General features: G+C 45.1%; 1 pseudogene; it reads right to left on the bottom strand.

Annotated features, from left to right (window-relative positions):
• Positions 1 to 5,146: 5,146 nt before the first annotated feature.
• LOC142847520 (protein SET-like) lies at positions 5,147 to 15,967 on the bottom strand (annotated as a pseudogene).
• Positions 15,968 to 18,408: the final 2,441 nt, after the last annotated feature.

The raw sequence follows: 18,408 nt of genomic DNA, 5'->3' as shown, positions 1-18,408 counted from the left end.
TCTGTGAGTTCAAGGCCAGCCAGGTCACCTATCTATTTCCAGGACAACCAGAGCTACAGAGTGAGAGCTTCTTAAAAAAAAAAATCCCCAACTCAATGTACTTGTAATGTTGTCAACTTCTTAATAATAAATGATTTTAATGAAATTCCCAAATGAGGGTGAACTTTCGAATTAAAAACAAAGATGAAGAAATAGAAACAATATATTTGGGGTTAGATTTTAGAGATAATGTTCTCTGCTAAAAATTTCCTTTAATTTGATCTTCATGATAAAAAAAATTATCTATTTATTGAAATTACTAAGTAGAAACACCAGCCCTGGGGCTGGAGAGATGGCTCAGTGGTTAAGAGCACTGGCTGCTCTTCCAGAGGTCCTGAGTTCAATTCCCAGCAACCATATGGTGACTCACAACCATCTGTAATGAGATCTGGCACCCTCTTCCGGCGTGTGGGCATACACGGAGGCAGAATGTTGTATACATAATAAATAAATAAATCTAAAAAGAAAAAAAGAAACACCAGCCCTCTTGTAATTTGCCCACGGACACTATAGCATCACCAGGGAATGAAGTGCTTGTGTTTCCTTGTAATCTCATAAATAGTAAAGTGCAGAGTTCAAGGGGCCGCCTTCCTAGACATCCGCTGCTGCTTGTGGTGCTTCTATTACATTTTGGTGCCGGTGTTATTCCTCACTTCACAGACGGGGAAACTGAGACCTGGAAGATTGTTAGTGACAGAGCTGAGATTTGTACCCTTGACACACTGGCCTGGAGCAGTACATACTGCTCCTGAAGCTTGAGAACTCAATAAATAAACAGGGATTGATCAAATAATTGAAATGCGCCCAGAGACATTGCTCTCATGGCCTCAGTCTGGGAAACCTCAGCCTAGGCTCTGACTCATGCTGAGACTTTCCCACTGAGCCCTGGGCACTCCAGACCAAAGCAGGATCCCGTAGGTTTCTAGAAAAGCCTGGGTAATAATCCAAACCACAATCCCTTGGACCTTAATTTTAACTGACTAGGGTTAGTACTTTAATCCTAAAATTGTGCTAAAAATATACCAGTGGTACTTAGACAATGCCGTGGATTTAGATCCAGACATCTACTTTCAGTGCCTTTGGGCCAGATCTTAGCTCCCTGGCTCTCAGAGTCGAAGACAGTGATCCTGACCTCTGTCATCAATCAATCAGGTAACCCCTGAAAGAACTGGATAAATGCATATTTGATTTAAAAATCACAGTGAAGCGTCCATGTAAAGTTAGGTAACATGGACAAGCAACATAAACCTATCTAGGTGTTTTTTAATCGTGGAGATTCAATAAGTAGAAAAAAATTAAAAAAAAAATAAAATGAAAACCACAAGTTACCCCAAGGAAAGGAAGCAAATGGTGATATTTGCATAGGTCATGGAGGCCCACCGTGAAGCACTTCCTGGTTCATAGAGGGTACTGAGTGAGCATTCAACAAACAAATCCCAGCATGACTGAGTCACACCCCAACCTCCAATACCTACCATCACCCCTGGCTGGGTAGATGCTTTTGCTCATTTTCCCCTTGGTCTAGGCTTACCTCCTATGTCCAGGCACACCAAGAGAAACCTTTTAAAGTATCCATTCCCCGCCAGGAAGTGAAAACAGCTAGCATCCAGGCTTCTCAGCTAGTATCGGATGCAGGATAGGGAAAATTGTCTGTAAACACAAAGCGACTGTAGCACTGCTAGCATCCAGGCTTCTCAGCTAGTATCGGATGCAGGATAGGGAAAGTTGTCTGTAAACACACCGCGACTGAAAGGGAGATTTCTTCTTGTTTGTTTATTTACTTATTTTTAAACTTTATTTCTTATTACTAAGTAGTGAAGCATATAAGTAGATGGGGGAGTGTTGCCATACTCACATGTGTGAAACTAGATCTCCCCTTGCATTTTTTCCCTAGCAATTGAACTCAGGTCCTAAGGCTTGAGCAGCGAAATCTTTACTTACTGAGCCAACCTTCTCATCCGCCTGTTTGTTTATTTTTCAGATAGTGTCTCCTGCAGCTCAGACTGGCCTCTAAGTGTTGGAGGATTATAGGTAAGTGTACCTGTGTGCCCAGATAAAGTTTGAAAATTTCCTCCCTCACCCCCTTCCTTCTTTCCTTCCTCCCTTCCTTCTTCCTTCTCTCCCTTCCTCTTTTCCTCTTCCCTCCTTTCCTCCCTCTCTCCCTCCCTCCCCCCTCCTTCCCTCCCCCCTCCCTCCCCCTTCCTTCCCTCCCCCCTCCCCCCCTTCCTCCCTTTGAGGCAATGTCTCATGTAGCCTAGGTTGGCTTCCTAAATTTGAAGCCATGGTTGACCCTCTGTCCACCTCCCAAGTGCTGGGCTTACAGTGTGACTCACAGGAAAGGGCAGTCACTACTTTATAACTATACTTAGGGTTGGGAGTACAGTTCAGTGGCAGAACACTTGCCTGCCATGCATGAATGAGGCCCTGTTTTCCACTCTCAGGTCTCCAAACACGCATGCACAGCTGTATACATAACTACAGCATGTAGCCTATGAATGGCGGGTAAGTACATGGAAAAATTGTTAGTACACTTGCAAAAGCACAGCACGACACTGCATACATATCCCGCAGTGAATTCAATCACAAACCAGCAATACCAATTGTTTGTGCAGCAACTTAAACTCTCGTGCAACATTTGTAGGAATGAAATATGCTATAAACATTTTGGAAAATAGTTTGGCAGTTTCTAATAAAATTAAATATCTATCTTCTATATGACACAGAAATCCCATGCTAGGTATTTATGGAAGCAGACTAAAACAATGTCTGCATAAAAAAATGTGTGCAAGAATCTTCATCGCGGCCCAATTAATAATAATCAAAAACTGGAAGCTAGTCCTTCAGCTGGTGAATGAGTAGACAAACAGTGGCATGTCCATTCAATTAAATACTACCCTGCAATAATAGAAGAACACGCTATCAACTCACATGCAACAGCACAGACAAATTTCAAATATATGACACTAAGTGCTACATGCCAGACTCAGAGGACTATATAGAGCATAATTCTATTTCAACAAAATTTTAGGAAAAGCAGTATTATGGTAAAGAAAAATAAGGAGCAGATTGGCCACAAAGTAGCCCAGGGAATCTCTCATATGATGGCAATCTTCTAAAGCTGCATTGTGTGAGTGGTAGGACTGTCCAGTCTTGTCAAACGCCAATGCAATAAAACAGACTCATCTTATTGGATGCAAATTGAACCTCAGTGAAACTAATGTTTAAAATACAGATAGTACCTGTTTGCTGTTTTGCTTCTATAGATTAATGGCTTTTTAATTTTTTAACACATTTATTTATTTTGCAGATATGTGTGGGCCGGGTACACTCGTGGAGGTCAACAGACAACTTTCAGGAGTTGGTTCTCTTCTTCTATATGTGGGTCTCTGGGATGGAACTCAGGTGCAGTGCTGGTAGCAAGTACCTTCACCTGAGGAAGCATTTCACCAGCACCAGCCCTGAATTCCTCTTTGAGGCAATTCTCCTGTCTCTGGGGAATTCCAAAGAGAGTCTGAATGGGTATTTGCCAAGTATATCATATAGGATATTCCTGAATTGGGCACAAATGTAAATAGATGGCCTCTAAAAACATTCAAGATTATGGAACTTAGGCACAAAGCCAGTATTATGTGCTGCAGAAAGAGCAGTGGTCCAGAAGTCAAGAGCCGTTCACTCAGACGTTCATTCATTCATCCCCCAAACACCTGCTACTACACAAGAGAATTACGCATGAGCTGGTTTGAGTTGGGTCCCCACACAGCCACACCTAAAAGAGTCCTACCAGACACAAGCCCAAGCTAGGCCTTATCTTATATAGGTGGCTCCTGACTTGGTGGCAAAGGAGGAGATGGATGTGACTCAAGGAAGTCATAGGGACTAGCCCTGGTGACCTCCGTGTCTGCTGCTGCTGCCGCAGTCCAGGCCCACTGCCTCCTCTTGCTCGAACAGCCACAGCAGCCTCCTCCGTGGTCTCCTTGGGGATGCACTAACTGTCTCTGGTTCCCTCTACCTGCAGCAGTCAGAGGGTTGTTGTTGGCATCTGAGATCCAGATCCCTTGCTGTGTGCTCCTACTTCATCATTCTTCCATGGTGCCTCGAGGGCTCATGTTAAATTCCGGAGTCCTCAGGATGGCTCAAGGGGCTGGCCTTATGTAACATATACTGGAAGATCAGCTAGGGATGTGTGGTATCCCATAGGCGTGAACAGGAAGGAGGAGCAGAAAAGAATAAAAGGAAGAAATTCTTTTTTTTCCTTTGTGCACACATTGGTTTTATTGTAAGAAAGCAACTTGTACATGTCAACATTTAAAATGGGCATCTTTTCCTTCCAGTAAAAACCAAAAAAAAAGAAGAAAAAAAAGAAAAAGAAAATTAAGAATAAAGTTACAACAGAGAATGTCAACTCCAAATAAAACCCTACAGGTTCTGCTGATTCTGCCATTGAGTAGCAGGACTCAGGTCATCGTTAGGAGAGATTTTATTTTAAAAGTGTCATCTTAAACTGCAAGAATGTCCATTAAATATGACAATTACACATGCCATAAGGGAAGCCATGTTATCACGATGCCCACTTACCCCCCCAGACACCTCAAACCCACCCTTGCTGAACTTATATACCCCCTTTTTTTCTTTTTATTAAACAAGAGAAAGTAGACAGATACGTGTTGGTAAATGCTAACTGTCTGTATTCACGTAGACACAGCGTAATCTCTGAGCCCAATATCCAGAGAAGGGAAAAAGCTAGAATTCTATGCACTACTACACAGGGGCCTAGCACCCCCCAGCCTCCAGCAGAGCCAAAGGAGTTGGAGGGCTTTTCTTTTTTTCCCACATAGCATGCTGCTGGTGGTGGTGAATCCACTGTTTGAGACAAAAAAGGATAAATATGAATTTAGAACAGAATAGTAGAGATTCTTTTCCCATTGTATTTTGCTCAAGATACTTCTCAAAAAAATAAGTTGAGAACCATAGTGTTGAGGAGACCTCAAAAACAGGGTGACTGAGCACAAGAGGGATTGGGGAAGGGGGGAAATGACTGTAACTTGATCCCAGGCACTGGAGAAATTTAAAAAGTAAAAAAGAGCATCGAATCCATCAGTTTTCTGTGCTAGTCATCCTTGCCTTCATCCTCCTCTCCTTCCCCTTCATCATCATCTTCATCTTCTTCACCTTCATCTCCATCCCCTTCTTCATCAATACCTTACAAGCCTTCTTCTTCATCATCATCATCATCATCTTCTGCCTCTCCTTCTTCCCCTTCATCATCTTCATCTTCCCCTTCATCATCATCTTCATGTTCTTCACCTTCATCTCCATCCCCTTCTTCATCAATGCCTTACAAGCCTTCATCATCATCATCGTCGTCATCATCTTCTGCCTCTCCTTCTTCATCATCCTTATCAGGAACCAAATAGTACTGCAAGGGGTCTGGCCAAATGTCGCCTTTGATGACCTCTCCTAACTCATCCGCACCTGCATCAGAGTGGTCAGTAAACCAGGTAAAGCAGCTCTCTGGCTCTTCCTGCTGGCCTTATTCTGTGCTTGACGCGAGCGTTTTGTCAAAATCCTTTCCAGATTTCCATTTGATTTCAGTGGACTTTGAGGACGGGTCACCACTCTCATTCAGATGAAATTCTTTGGAGAGAACTTTATTTTCCAAGTAAGGATTTTCATCAAAATAAAAATCTATTCTGTAACCTGATTTAATGTCTTCAAATTCTCTCACTCTGGGCAAGTAATGCTGAGCACTTCGTCTTCCTTTCCAAGCCGTGCAGACACTTGTGGATGGTTGACCAATGTGGTTACCCAAAATTTTGGGATTTTGGCAATCAATTCTGACTGCGTCTGAAAAAAATGGTTGGTGGAGTTTATTATATTTTTGTTCTGCTTTCAAAATTTCCTCACTGGCTTGTTTCATTTTGTACTTCGTCAAATGTGTTCAATTGCTTCTTGCTGTTCTTTTTCTCCCTTCGGCAGGCCGGGAGAGGCTAACTTGTCCTCCAGTTTCCAGGCAGAAGCTGATTTTGGTTTCTTGGACTGAGGCAGGAACACAGATTACCATTTCAGGGCCATGGCACAAGGGAAGTGGCTAGAAGCCAAAGGCCAGAGACAAGATGCACACAGCAGGAAGAAACTCACAGGAACTCAGAAGAAATTCTTAAGAAAAGAAAGACCCCTGATTTCTGGTCCTGTCTGGCTAACACATGCCTCAGTTTCCCAGGTCACCTGGCACCAATCAGGTGATCTCTAAGTGCCCTCTCAGTTCCTCGGGTGTTATTTGACACCGCTTGCTGCAGCTGTTTCTTCCTCTATGTGCCCTTATCACACAACAGACACCTTTACACAAAATTGTTATCTGCACGTGTGAGTCACAGATTATACTGGCTCAACATGCAGGAGGCTTCGCTGCCCATTCTGTCGAGAAGATTCTCTGCCTAGAGCAACCCCATGGTCTTGGTCCCGACCTCATGCGCAAAAGAATCCTGGTGAGTGAGTGTCCTTTGAAATGGGAGAAGAGAGACAGAACTCTTCTCTAGCCAGGGCCTGTCTTCTGTAAACAGCAAAAAGGAGTGAGAGAGAAGGCAGGGGGTTGACAGCAAGGCCCAGCCTTTCGAGGCTCTGCCGCTCTATCAGAGGCACTCAACACACTGCCAGGGAGAGGCTCTCCTCTGGTCAAGTGGAAAAGTCACGGAACTGGCCATAAATCAATGCTCCAATGCTGCTCGGGCTCGGCTAGACCTTGACAACGCTGCTTGACCTCTAACTCAGTTCCTTTAGCAACTGGTCAGATCCAGTTAAATTCAGTTCAAGCACATCCAACATCTCGCCTCCTTTTTAATGGTACAAGCCATAGAGGCGGATGAAAGGGAAGCACAAATAAGCAAAGGGGGAACTCCCTTGATTCGCCACCCTTCACCACCCGGAGACAATAAGCAAGCACTCCTTCTGTTTCAGCTAGCACGTGGTTGACATTGCACTGACTGCCTCTTCCAATTATTTTATTTCACAATATATTGTGGCCTTCTTTTCGGGTCATTACATTCCCGTCTACACTCTGGTACTTCGATGAGATTGGATGCCCATCGATTCTCGCTAGCTGGGGCCAGTCTCCAGGCTTCAACTCACCCTCCAAAAGCATATAGCAGTCCCACATGCTGGCAGACACCAGACATTTCCCTGAAGACTTTGTTGGTCACCATCCAACAAGTATCCTAAGCATTCTATTTTAAAATTATTTTTGTCATTGTTCGTTTTTGTTTTGTATTTTTGAGACAGAGTCTCACTAAGGTATGCCCGCTGGACTAACACTGTATGTATAGACCAGGCTGGCCTCAGATTTAATATACAATTGAGAATTACCTTAAGTTTATTCTCTAGAGTGGGAAAGTAGTTGAGATTAATTTTTAGCAGGCAAGACAGCAAAAGCAAAGAAGAGGGCAAGCGAAGGGAATAGGCGACAGCCAGCCTTGAACTCCTGATCTTCCTTTCTCTACTCCTGAGTTCTGGGATTGCAGGCATGTTAAGACCATACCTGTCTTTATATGGTACTGGAACTCAGACACAGGCTTTTGCGCGCTGGGCAACCACCGTATCAACTGCGCTACTTCCTCTGGCCCTGTAGTCTACCTTCTTTTGTTTGTTTAGTTTTAGTTTTTGCATTGGTATTGTTTCCGGCCTCCCACATCTCCATGATAAGCAACATTCAAGGTGCCCATCTTTGTGGCTTCTACTTGCATTTCATACATTTCAGACCCTTTCTCTTGACAGATTTTGACTTTCTCTTTGTAATATTGAGAGATCTCTTCTAAAAACGAAAGGCTAAGAAAGACCAAGTCGTTTTTTTACGGTTACACATTTGGCTATTTCACAGTGGACAGAAGCATCTTTCCCAGAGGAAAATGTGTCTTCGTGCCACCCCCACCCGTTGCCTCTCCCTGCGCAGCTGGAGCCGCACGTGCCGCGTGCTATCCTCCTCTTGGCATGTCACTTGACATAACCCTCTCTGGCTGCACCCTTCTTCCACAGAGGAGCATGCAGATAGCAAAGCGGCAGCAAGGCTTGGGCGAAGTTGGTCTCCCATCAAAGCCCTCACTCTGCAGGTTGCCCTGAGTGCGGGATTCCAGCTATAGAAGACCGGCTTGCAGTCTCAAAGCCTGCAGGGACATTTGCCACTGCTTTGGACAAACAGTAATTAGTCTAAATCATTTTGAAATCATTGTGATTAGTCTAAAACATTTTCACCAGGCTATCTTAACAATAAACTTCTGCCCATCTCTGGGACAGGTTCACATTTGATTCTGAAATCCTCCCCTTCCCAAATACTTGTCTTTTAAAACTCACCCAAGCATTGACTTTTCCATGAAGCCATTTTAAGTGTCTCCTGGAACCCTTGCTCTCAAAACCGCAGGCTGCTGTACTGTGGTCCCCTTAGGCTCCTGGTCAGTCTCCAGGCCTGTGAAGAACAGGTTTCCCCCACCCTAACCCCTAAGGTACCTAGCACTGTGTATAGAACACACCAGGTATTTCATGAAAATATTTAAGTAAACAAACATCTTTAGCCACCCTGGAGAGTCCTGGGTGGGAAAAGTGGGGCCGGGAAACCAGGGTCCTTTGCTCCAGCTCACCACAAGACCTTTTCTCAACATGTTTGCTTTGAGCTCCAGTCTTTTAGGTTGTTTGAGCCTGGTTGGTGGGTATGGGTAGATAAAGGGGAGACAGGAAAGGGAGTGGCAGGAAGAGGAGGAAGCAGTAAAGGAGGTAAATGGATAGATGGAAGTAAGGAAGAAGGGGTGGGGGAAAGACAAAGGAATGGTTGAGTAGAAAGAAGAAAAGTCAGAAGGGAAAAAATGAATGGACGAGATGAAAGAAGGAAGAACAGCATGGCTGAATGGAAGGATAGTGATATGTGGGAAAGAAAAAAAGGCAGCAAGAGAAAGCAGGAAACAAAGAGGGAAGAAAGGGCTAAGTGTGACGCCTCCCCCCCCCGGAATCCCAGTACTACAGAGGCTGAAGCAGAGAGATTCAAGGCTAACCTGGGCTACACAGAACAGCAGCTCTGTCAAAAATGGGGCGAGGGGAACCACTGCTTGGTTGAATAGAGTCAGACTGACTCATCCAGAACCCCTCAAAAGAGTCATGTGCCCGGGGTGGTTTAGGCGTGGAGCTGTCAGAAGCAGGAGGTGCCTGCTGATCTGAAAAGGAATGACTTTGGAAGGCTGGGGAGATTGGGGAGATCGCTCCCTTGAAGTCCTAGTCTGGCTTCTGTTGCTATGACTACAACACCATGGACCAAAAGCATCTCCGGTAGGGAAGGGTTTATGTCAGTTTACAGATTTTATTTCATCATGGAAGGAAGTCAGGGCAGGAACCTAGAGTCAGGAACTGAAGCAGAGACCATGAAGGAATGCTGCTTACTGGCTTGCCCTCAAACTTTGTTCAGTTTGAGTTCTTCTGTATCCCATGGCTACTTTCCCAGAGAGGACACTGCCCCCAGTGGGCCAGGCCCTCCCATGTGAGTCAGTAATCAAGAAAATGCCCATAGGCCTGCCCACAGGTCAGTCCAATGGAGTCGATTCTTTACCTGAAGTTCCTCCTGGTTGGTGTCAAGGTGACAAAATGAACCAGCGCAGTTGGTATAGCGCTTGCTCTTTAAGCGCAAGGACCCGAGTTCAATCTCCAGACCTGAATTTAAAAAGAGGAAACTAAAAAGCTGGGTGTCATGGTGCCCACTTGCCATTCCCGTGCTGTGGAGGCAGAGACGCGTGGATCATTGGTGCTGCCTGGTCAGCTGAAGTTCCAGGCCCTTGAGGGGCCCTGGCCCCTAAAAGTGTAAGAGAGTGGACATTGCTTGAGAACATCTGAGGGTGACCCCTGGACCCTACATATACGTGCACAGGCGTGCATGTACAAGTGCTCATAGGCCCTGCGCATAGGAATACACGCAGAGACGCAGGGATTAAACTGGGGACTGGGTCAATTGGAGTAGCTAGACCTCCAAAGCTAACCTCTAAATGGTAGCACCATCAGCTTCCAAAGGAGGCGTTTGCTTGCTGCTCCATGGAAGGACTGAAGTTGTTTTTCTGCTTCTCATACAACTTTAGTTTTTATTTTCATTTTTGCTTTGCGACAGGACTTCTCTGCGTAAGCCTGTCCTGTCGTGGAACTCAGTCAGTAGGCCAGGCTGGCCTCGAACTCAGAGATCTGCCTGTCTCTGCCTCCCAAGTAGTGGAATTGGATTAGAGATGTGGGCCACCACACCCAGCAGAACACACATTCTGGTCTGGAGCCCAAGAAAGGTTTTGCAGTATACACGGAGTGCTCGGCCATAAAAGAAATCTCGATAAACTGAAAGGGTTCAAAGTATGCAACGTATAGTCTCTGATAAGTATGGCGTGGAACCAGAAATGAATGATGGAGAGACACTTGGGGAATTCACAAACCTGCAGAAATGAAACAATACACTCCTAGAGTTGGAGCCTTCAAGCTGGACCTTAAAGGGTAGGAGGAATTTTCACAAAGTTACCAGAGTAGCAAAGCAAGGCCTCTAGCCTATTCAGGTACCCGAAGCCTGCTATGGACTGTAAGTAGGGGAAAACTGGGGAAGGGATGTCTGCAAAGGTAAACTGAGGCCTGAACACCACACTAGGAGCTCAGGCTTCCCCTCCTCCGCAGGACGGAGCTGTGGGGGGCTGTGCTTGAACCCAGAAGAAGGCTGAGCAGATAAGACTTGGCGTGTAGATCCCTGTGTTCCTTCAGCTGATTTGCTACATGATACAATCTTCTGAGGACACAATGCAGACGTCCAGGCTCAGGGACAGAGAGCTTCCAGTCAGCCATCTGGGAAAGTGCTTGTGGGAGGCTGGAGAGTGACCCCAGCGGCTGACTCCTGTTTTTCGTCTCCGTCTTTCCTGTCATGGCTGGCCGAAGATCCCCTCCCTCACTGTACCCCTGGGTCTTCTGTTCACTGGGTGCCAAATCTCACCCATGTCAGCAGATAAACAATTAGCAGACAAGCAAATAGTAGACAGACAATTCACGGGGCATTTCTGCGGTGGGTGCATGGAAAGGCCAGTGGGGAAATGGCTTCTTCCCTAGTGACCCCAATTCCAGTGAACCTGTTTCTACACTCATGGGACTGGTCACTCCCTCCCGCCCTGCAGTTCACAGGCCCTGGAGAGAGGGAGCCTGGCCAACTGGTATGAACTTTGGCCTCATGTTATCATTTTCCTCAGAATCTCAGAAGTGGCCAAGCAACTCAAAGGTCTTTCATGATGAAGGGGACAAAAGTCAGCTCCAGCCATTAGCTATTGATCACTCCTGGCCACACCTTGAGCAAGATCCTTGTTCCAGATTTACAGAGCGAAACTGACGTCTTGGGGTTATTCCAGGAGGCCCCAGAAGATGCTAAGAGTCCTTGTTCTGAGCAGAAAGCAAGACTCAATGTCCTACCCCGGAGGACAGAGTGACACAGAAAGCCGGGATTCTGCCTCTCCTGGCTAGAACTTGGAAATGATCCAGACCCTTTGCATCCATCAGTTCTGTTCCTGGGAACCTCTTGTAAAGAGTAAATCTTCAGTGTGGACAAGGGATAGGGATGTGGAGTTATCTGCACGTCCTGCAACGCGAACTCAGCACAGCATATAGAAATATTGACATTTATGACCCGAGACTGTTGGCAAAGCAGTTTGCTTGCATTATCACATTGGCTCCCCACGGAGTCTTGGGGGTAGACACAGCTATTATCCCCATTTTGCAGATAAGAAAACAGCCCAAAGAGATTCCCCCAAGATCTTACAGCTACAGCACAGCAGAGAGCAGACTTAGAGCAACATTGTCTCCTGTTGTAAAACAATGGATAGAAATTGCTGGGCGTAACTACTCCTGGGTTCAGAGGCTGGGGAAGAGAATCATTGAGGCTGGCTTAGGCAGCCTCATAAGACTTTATTTAAAAAAAAAAGAGTCAGGTAGTGGTGGTGCACACCTTTAATACCAGTACTCAGAAGGTAGAGATAGACTAGACAGATCTCTTTGAGTTTGAGTCCAGCCTGGTCTACGGAGTGAGTTCCAGGACAGCCAGGACTGTTACACAGAGAAACTCTGTTTCAAAAAAAAGAGAAAAAAAAGTTTCTCAGATAGTGGGACCCTAGGGGTCAATCCTGGAACTCACTCTGTAGACCAGACTGGCCTTGAACTCACAGAGATCCTCCTGCCTCTGCCTCTGGAGTGCTGAGATTACGGTGTGGGCCACCAACTCCTCGCTTGAAAAAACTTTGACTGGCCACTCCCACCTCACTCAGTATCTCCCTTGCTATGTGCAAGGAGCAACAGAATAGAGAAAGCAACCTGAGGGAAAGTTCAGAAAGTAATCCCAGGAGACATGACACATACCGCAGGCCCTAGGTGACAGTACAGTTCAAGGTGGGTTTCCAGGGACATGTCTAAAAGGCACATCTCATGGCAGTCACACCAGTGAGTCACCTGCCAACCCTTTAAAAAAAGGGTTTTTTTTGTTTCCAAACCATTATTTTTCTGATTTATATACAACATCAAAACACAAGCATGATGTTTGTTGGATAAACAGAGCTTCGAAACAGCCTGAGTATCCCCAAGAAGACTGTGAAGCTGTCCAGAGGCCCAAACAACTCCACAGGGGTCCCCAGGGCTCTGCCAGGGAGGTTGCAAAGCTGCAGGAGGTTAATGGGTGGGGGAGAGCCTATGCCAAGGAGGCTGGAGAGATGGGGGCCAGAGGGGACTGGTAGGGGCCAAGGTCAGCCTGGCATTGCCCCGCCAGCCGTCCAGAATTCAAGTCTGTCTGAAAAGTACTGACTTTTCCCAGGGAAAATAATAGACAGCCCTGTAGAAAGGCATGGTGGGAGGGCTTTCCGTAATAGCTTAATTTTTTTCTTTTCTTTTATATGTATATTTTAATTCTCTGTTAAGAACATTTGAATTGGCATATTGTATGTGATGCTGGGCAGAGCGGTCTGTTTTTACTGCAAACATTCCTGGTTGTTTCCATGTGCTACAGTTTGTTTGTTTGCTTCCATGTGTTAAATAATGTCTTATAAAAATTTGGCAAATGCGAAATAGGGCAGCGACAAGAAAAACATTTTTTTTACTTAAATAGCTTTGATCTTATGGGTGAGAGACTCGTTTTATTACATAAGGCAGGTGCTCTGGCAAAGAATGAGTCTGTTTGAAAAGACTGAGTTCATCCTAGCAGGTCGTGTGCAGAGACATCCACTACCACACCGACACCGTTAGGGCCATGGGGCCGCCACGCTGGCCTTGTCTCTCTGTTCCCAGCTGCCAGACTAGAAGAAAAAAAAAATTTTTAAAGACAGTCTCCCTGTGTAGCTTTGGCTACCCTGTAGATAAGGCTAGCCTCAAACTCACAAAATTCTGCCTCTTTTGAGTGCTGGGATTAATGAGAAGCACCATCACACCCTGGGAAAACTACTACTACTACTTCCTACTCCTCCTCTTCCTCCTCCTCCACCTCCTCCTCCCCCTCTTTCTCTCCTTCTTCACATTGTGCGTGTGTGTGTGTGTGTGTGTGTGTGTGTGTGTGTGTGTGTGTATGTGTGTTCACAGCACATCTGCGGAGGTTAGAAAGCAACCTACAGTAGTTGGCCCTTTCCTTCTGTCTTGTGGGTTCTGGGGATTAAGTTGTCAGGCTTGGAGGCAAACACCTTTACGTGCTGAGCTCTGCCTTGCCAGCCTGGGAAAACCATTCTTGGTGGTTTTCATTCACGTGTGTAGAGAATCTTTGCATTTGTAAGTGCGTGCATGTTCGCTCTGCAGCAATTGCGTTTTTATTGTGGGTCTCATTAATTGTGGCACTGAGTTATGCCACCATGTATCTTGGGGCATCTTTCCATAGGACATGTCGAGTTGTGTCGGTTGGGAATTTATTCTGCTGATCTAGAGTCCTTCCTGGTGCTATCAAAAACCCTCACAGCTCCCAGCCTGCCATCAGCAAGGCCTTCGTCTTTCCGTGGAGGGTGTGGGGTGCAGTTCAAAGGCTGGCTTTCTTTTTCCTTCTTCTTTGCTTCTCTCCTTTTTTCCCCCTCCTTTTTTCTCTCTCGTTTTTGCTTTTCTTTCTTCTTACATATGTAGTGTATGCATGTGTGTGCGCACACGTGAGGGAGGGCTCACCTTGTGCATACACGCGGAAGTCAGAGGGCAGCACCAGCGACAGTCTTTCTCCGTCACCCTCCTCCTTCTATATTTTCATTTTCTTTTTTAAAATTTTTAAATTAATTTTTAAAATTTCATATATGTGTACTATGTTTATATCACTTCTTCCCTCCTCACTCTACCCCTTCCTGTGGGTTTCCTCTTAAATTTATGGCCTTTTTAAAATAATTATTTATTTATACTTATTTATTATAGTTAACTATTTATATATATATATATGTTAATAAGTATATAAATACAACCTGCTGAGCCCACTTAGTGTTGCATATATATAATTATATACACACACATATTTTTAGGACAGATTATTTTGTAGCAGATAATCAAGTAGGGGGCTCATCCCTGGGGAAGACCAATTCTACCCCAGTAGTCATTAGTTACCTGTAGCTTTTCATCTAGGAGTGGGGCTTTGTGAGACTTTCCTCATCCACACTGGCATGTCACCGGTATTGTCATTCTTCAGGTCTTATTTAGACAGTCATATTGTTGAGATGTCATGGGCACAGTTCTCCTGTCATATATAGAAGACACTGTCTCCCAGGAGATTTTCCGGTCCTCTGACTCTGGCCGTCTTTCTGCCTCTTCTTTGGAGATGTTGCCAGAGCCCTAAGAGTAGGGGTTGTGTTGTAAGTGTATGAGTTGGGGCTGGGCACCCCCGTGGTCAGTGGTTGTCTGTATTTTGACCTGTTGTGGTTTTCTGTAATGGCCTCTGTCTGCTACGGAGAAGGAGCTTCTCTGATGAGGGGTGCGAGCTACGCTTCTCTGTGGGTGTAAGGATAAGCATTTAGAATGCAGCTGGGAATTAAACGGCTTTGCAAAGTGGCAGTGGCAGGCTTTCTTCTAGGTGCCATGACCTCACCAGCCAGGAGTAGCTGGCTCTGTGTACGGCACCAGGCATGGATTCCCTCCTGCTGCAGAGTCTTGAGTCCAGTTAGACAGTTCCTGACTACCCCCAAGATATATATGGCTTCTTTGGTGATACTTTGGCATTCTGGTCATTGTTGTAGCTCATAGATGTCACAACTGGGTAGCACACTGGTTAGCTTCCTCCCTGTGATGCACTTTCTGGTACCAGGGAGGTAGCTACTGGGTCATACCTGGTTTGATTCCTGTGTCCGAAGTGTATGATGTTTTCAGCAATAGGGTCGGTTTTACCTTCAAATTCTGGGAGGAAACTGAGGGCGCTGACCGACAACCCAAAGGGATGATTCTTGTGCTTGGTACCCAGTGTTTTGTTAGGCAGTCCATGGCTCTTGAAGGGAGCGTTGTGGCCATATGTGGTATACCTTGATTGAAACTGTGGAGTGGGTGTGGGCGTACACGTACATGAAATTCACATAGACTTACATGTAATTTTAGGTAAATATAAAACAGTATGATTCCCTGTGGGTCTCTCAAACATCTTTAGTGTTATTTATCCCTCCTCCCTCCCCTCTCCCTCTGTATTGCCTCCCTTTCCCGCTCTTCAGGTAAAATTCTCCCCTTTCACCATTCCCCCTTCCTAGCCTCATCCCCGACTCTGCCATCAAATCCAGGTCCCATCACCCCCTGCCACCACGGTCTCTTTTTACTTTCCTGGTTTCCATGGTTATTCCAGGTTATATACTCACACCTGGAGATTTGGAGCTAGGAACCACAAATAAGAGAGAAATACGACGTTTGTCTTTCTGCATCTGGGTTACTACACTTGATACAATATTTTCTTGTTCCACTTACCTGCAAAAATCATGATTTCTATGTTGTACTGTTTTCACCATTAAGGTTTTTATTCCTCTCTAGGACCAACTTAAATAATTAACAGAATACATAAATGAAGCTTTCATTCAGATAATGTTTTCTCTGCTTATAAGTGGCTATCTAGCCTATATTTCTAAACAGGATTTCTTGCCTAGAGCTGGCTCTCTCTGTGACTGGTCAGCAAATCTCCAGGAGGCTCTTGTCTCTGCCTCCTCTGCACTAGTATTACAGAGTGTAGTGTCTGAGTAAGAATGGCCCCCATAGGCTCACATATTTGAATACTCAGTCACTAGGGTGTGGTACTACCCAAAAGGATTAGAAAAATGTGGCCTTATTGGAAGAAGTGTGTCACAGGGGTGGGCTTTGGAGTTTCCAAATCTCAAGCCAGGCCCAGAATCTCTCTTTTCCTGATACCTTCGGATCCCGATATAGAATTCTCAGCTGCCATGCTCCCTGCCATGAGGGTAATGGACTAAACTTTTGAAACTATAAGCAAGCCATAGTGCAATGCTTTCTTTTATAACAGTTGCTGTGGTCTTGGTGACTAAGACAAGGGGCATCCTGCCAGCTGTTAACAGCTGGGAATCCAAGCAGTTCCTCATGCACAGAAAGCATTTCACTCACTGAGTCATCTCTCCAGCCCTTGTTCTTGACATTTCTTATTTTATTTTATTTCTTATTAATGTGTGAGGGGGCATGATCTTGAAAGCCATAAGACAGCATTTGGGAGGGGGTTCTTTTCTTCTACAGTGGGTTCTGGGGATTGAACTCATGGCATTAGGCTTGCGCAGCAAGCACCTTACGCACTGCACCACCTTGCTGTTCTAGCTTTTTAAGATAAAAAGTTTGTTATGTCTTCTTTCCCACTCTAATTACGGATGCAAAGCGTACTTAGTGTCAACTACGCAGACTGCAGAAAAGGGTGAGAAGTCGCAACTCCTGCACATGCAGTCAGCTAGCATTTGATTATCTGTCCTAACAGTTGTTTTTTTTTATATAGACTAGACGTATTTTTTCTCTATTTTAACTACTGAAAAGAGTGCACTTTGGTGCACAATACCACACAACCATCCCCATCCCCTAGTTCTAGACTCTAGAGCCTTTTCGGAACTCCAGGAGGAAACTGCATTTTGTTTTGTTTTTTTTTTTGTTTTTTTGAGACAAGGTTTCTCTGTAGCTTTGGTGCCTGTCCTGAAACTAGCTCTTGTAGATCAGACTGGCCTCGAACTCACAGAGATCTGCCTGCCTCTGCCTCCCAAGTGCTGGGATTAAAAGCGCGCGCCACCACCGCCCAGAAACTGCATTGTTAATGCTACTCTCAGTCTTCCTTATCCTCGGCCCCTGACAATCATCCCTCTGCTATCTGTCTCCAGGGATCACAGTGCCGGGCGTCTCACATGAGTGACCCTTTGCATCTTCTCTTTTTTCACGTAGCATAATGTCTTCAAGACCAAGGATGCTGCAGCAAGAGTCAGTTTTTCATTCCTTTTTAGAGCCAGTTACTATTCCATGGTGTGGGTGCAGCATGTTGCATTGTTCCACTCATCAGCTGAGGTACATCTGAAACATTTTTCACCTTGGAACTCTGGTGAATGGTTTGTACAAGCATGTTTGTATACTTTTTTTTTTATTGGAACGCCATTTTTAGTCCTAGGGGTTTACAGTGGAGGTGGGATTGCTGACTGGAATGGTCTGTCTATGCTTAACTTACTGAGGAAGCCACGGCCAATGAGTGGCCAATGGCTGGGCCACTTTGTCTTCCTGTCAGCAATGCACAGGGCTCCTTGCCAGCCCTGGCTGTTGTCCTTTGCTATGGCAGGCAGTGGTATCTTATTGTGGTTTTGATTTGTGCTTCCCTGATGACCATGACAGTCAACGTCTTTTCACAACCCTGGTGACCATTGTTATCTGCCTTAGAGAATATATTTATTCAAGCCTTTGGTTGTTTGAATTTTTTGGTTGAATTGTAAACGTTCTTCTATATTCGAAATCTTTCTATATTCAAACATACAATTTTCAAATACTTTTTTTCCACTCTGTGAGTTTCCTTGAAACAGAAGTGATTTATATACAAAAATTTTAAATTTTGATGAAGTCTGATGTGTGTGTGTGTGTGTGTGTGTGTGTGTGTGTGTGTGTGTGTCAGAGAGAGAGAGAGAGAGAGAGAGAATGGTTTTGATCTAAGAAACTATGCCCAACATCAAGATTTACTCTTCTGGTGTCTTCTAAGAGTGTCTTCAGTTAGCCTCCTGAGTTGGTTTTGTGTATGGTGTGAGGTAAGGTCCAATTTCATTCTCTTGCTGTTGCTATCCAGTTAGCTTATCACTATTTGTTGAAGAAACTCCTCTTTCTTCTGGCCTCGGAGGTACCTGCTTGAAGACCAAGCAACCACAACTGCATACATTCATACATTTCCTATGGACTCTGAATTGC

This window comes from Microtus pennsylvanicus, chromosome 4 (assembly GCF_037038515.1).
Source record: "Microtus pennsylvanicus isolate mMicPen1 chromosome 4, mMicPen1.hap1, whole genome shotgun sequence".
Lineage (NCBI taxonomy): Eukaryota > Metazoa > Chordata > Mammalia > Rodentia > Cricetidae > Microtus > Microtus pennsylvanicus.
This window is presented reverse-complemented; position numbering and strand designations above follow the sequence as displayed.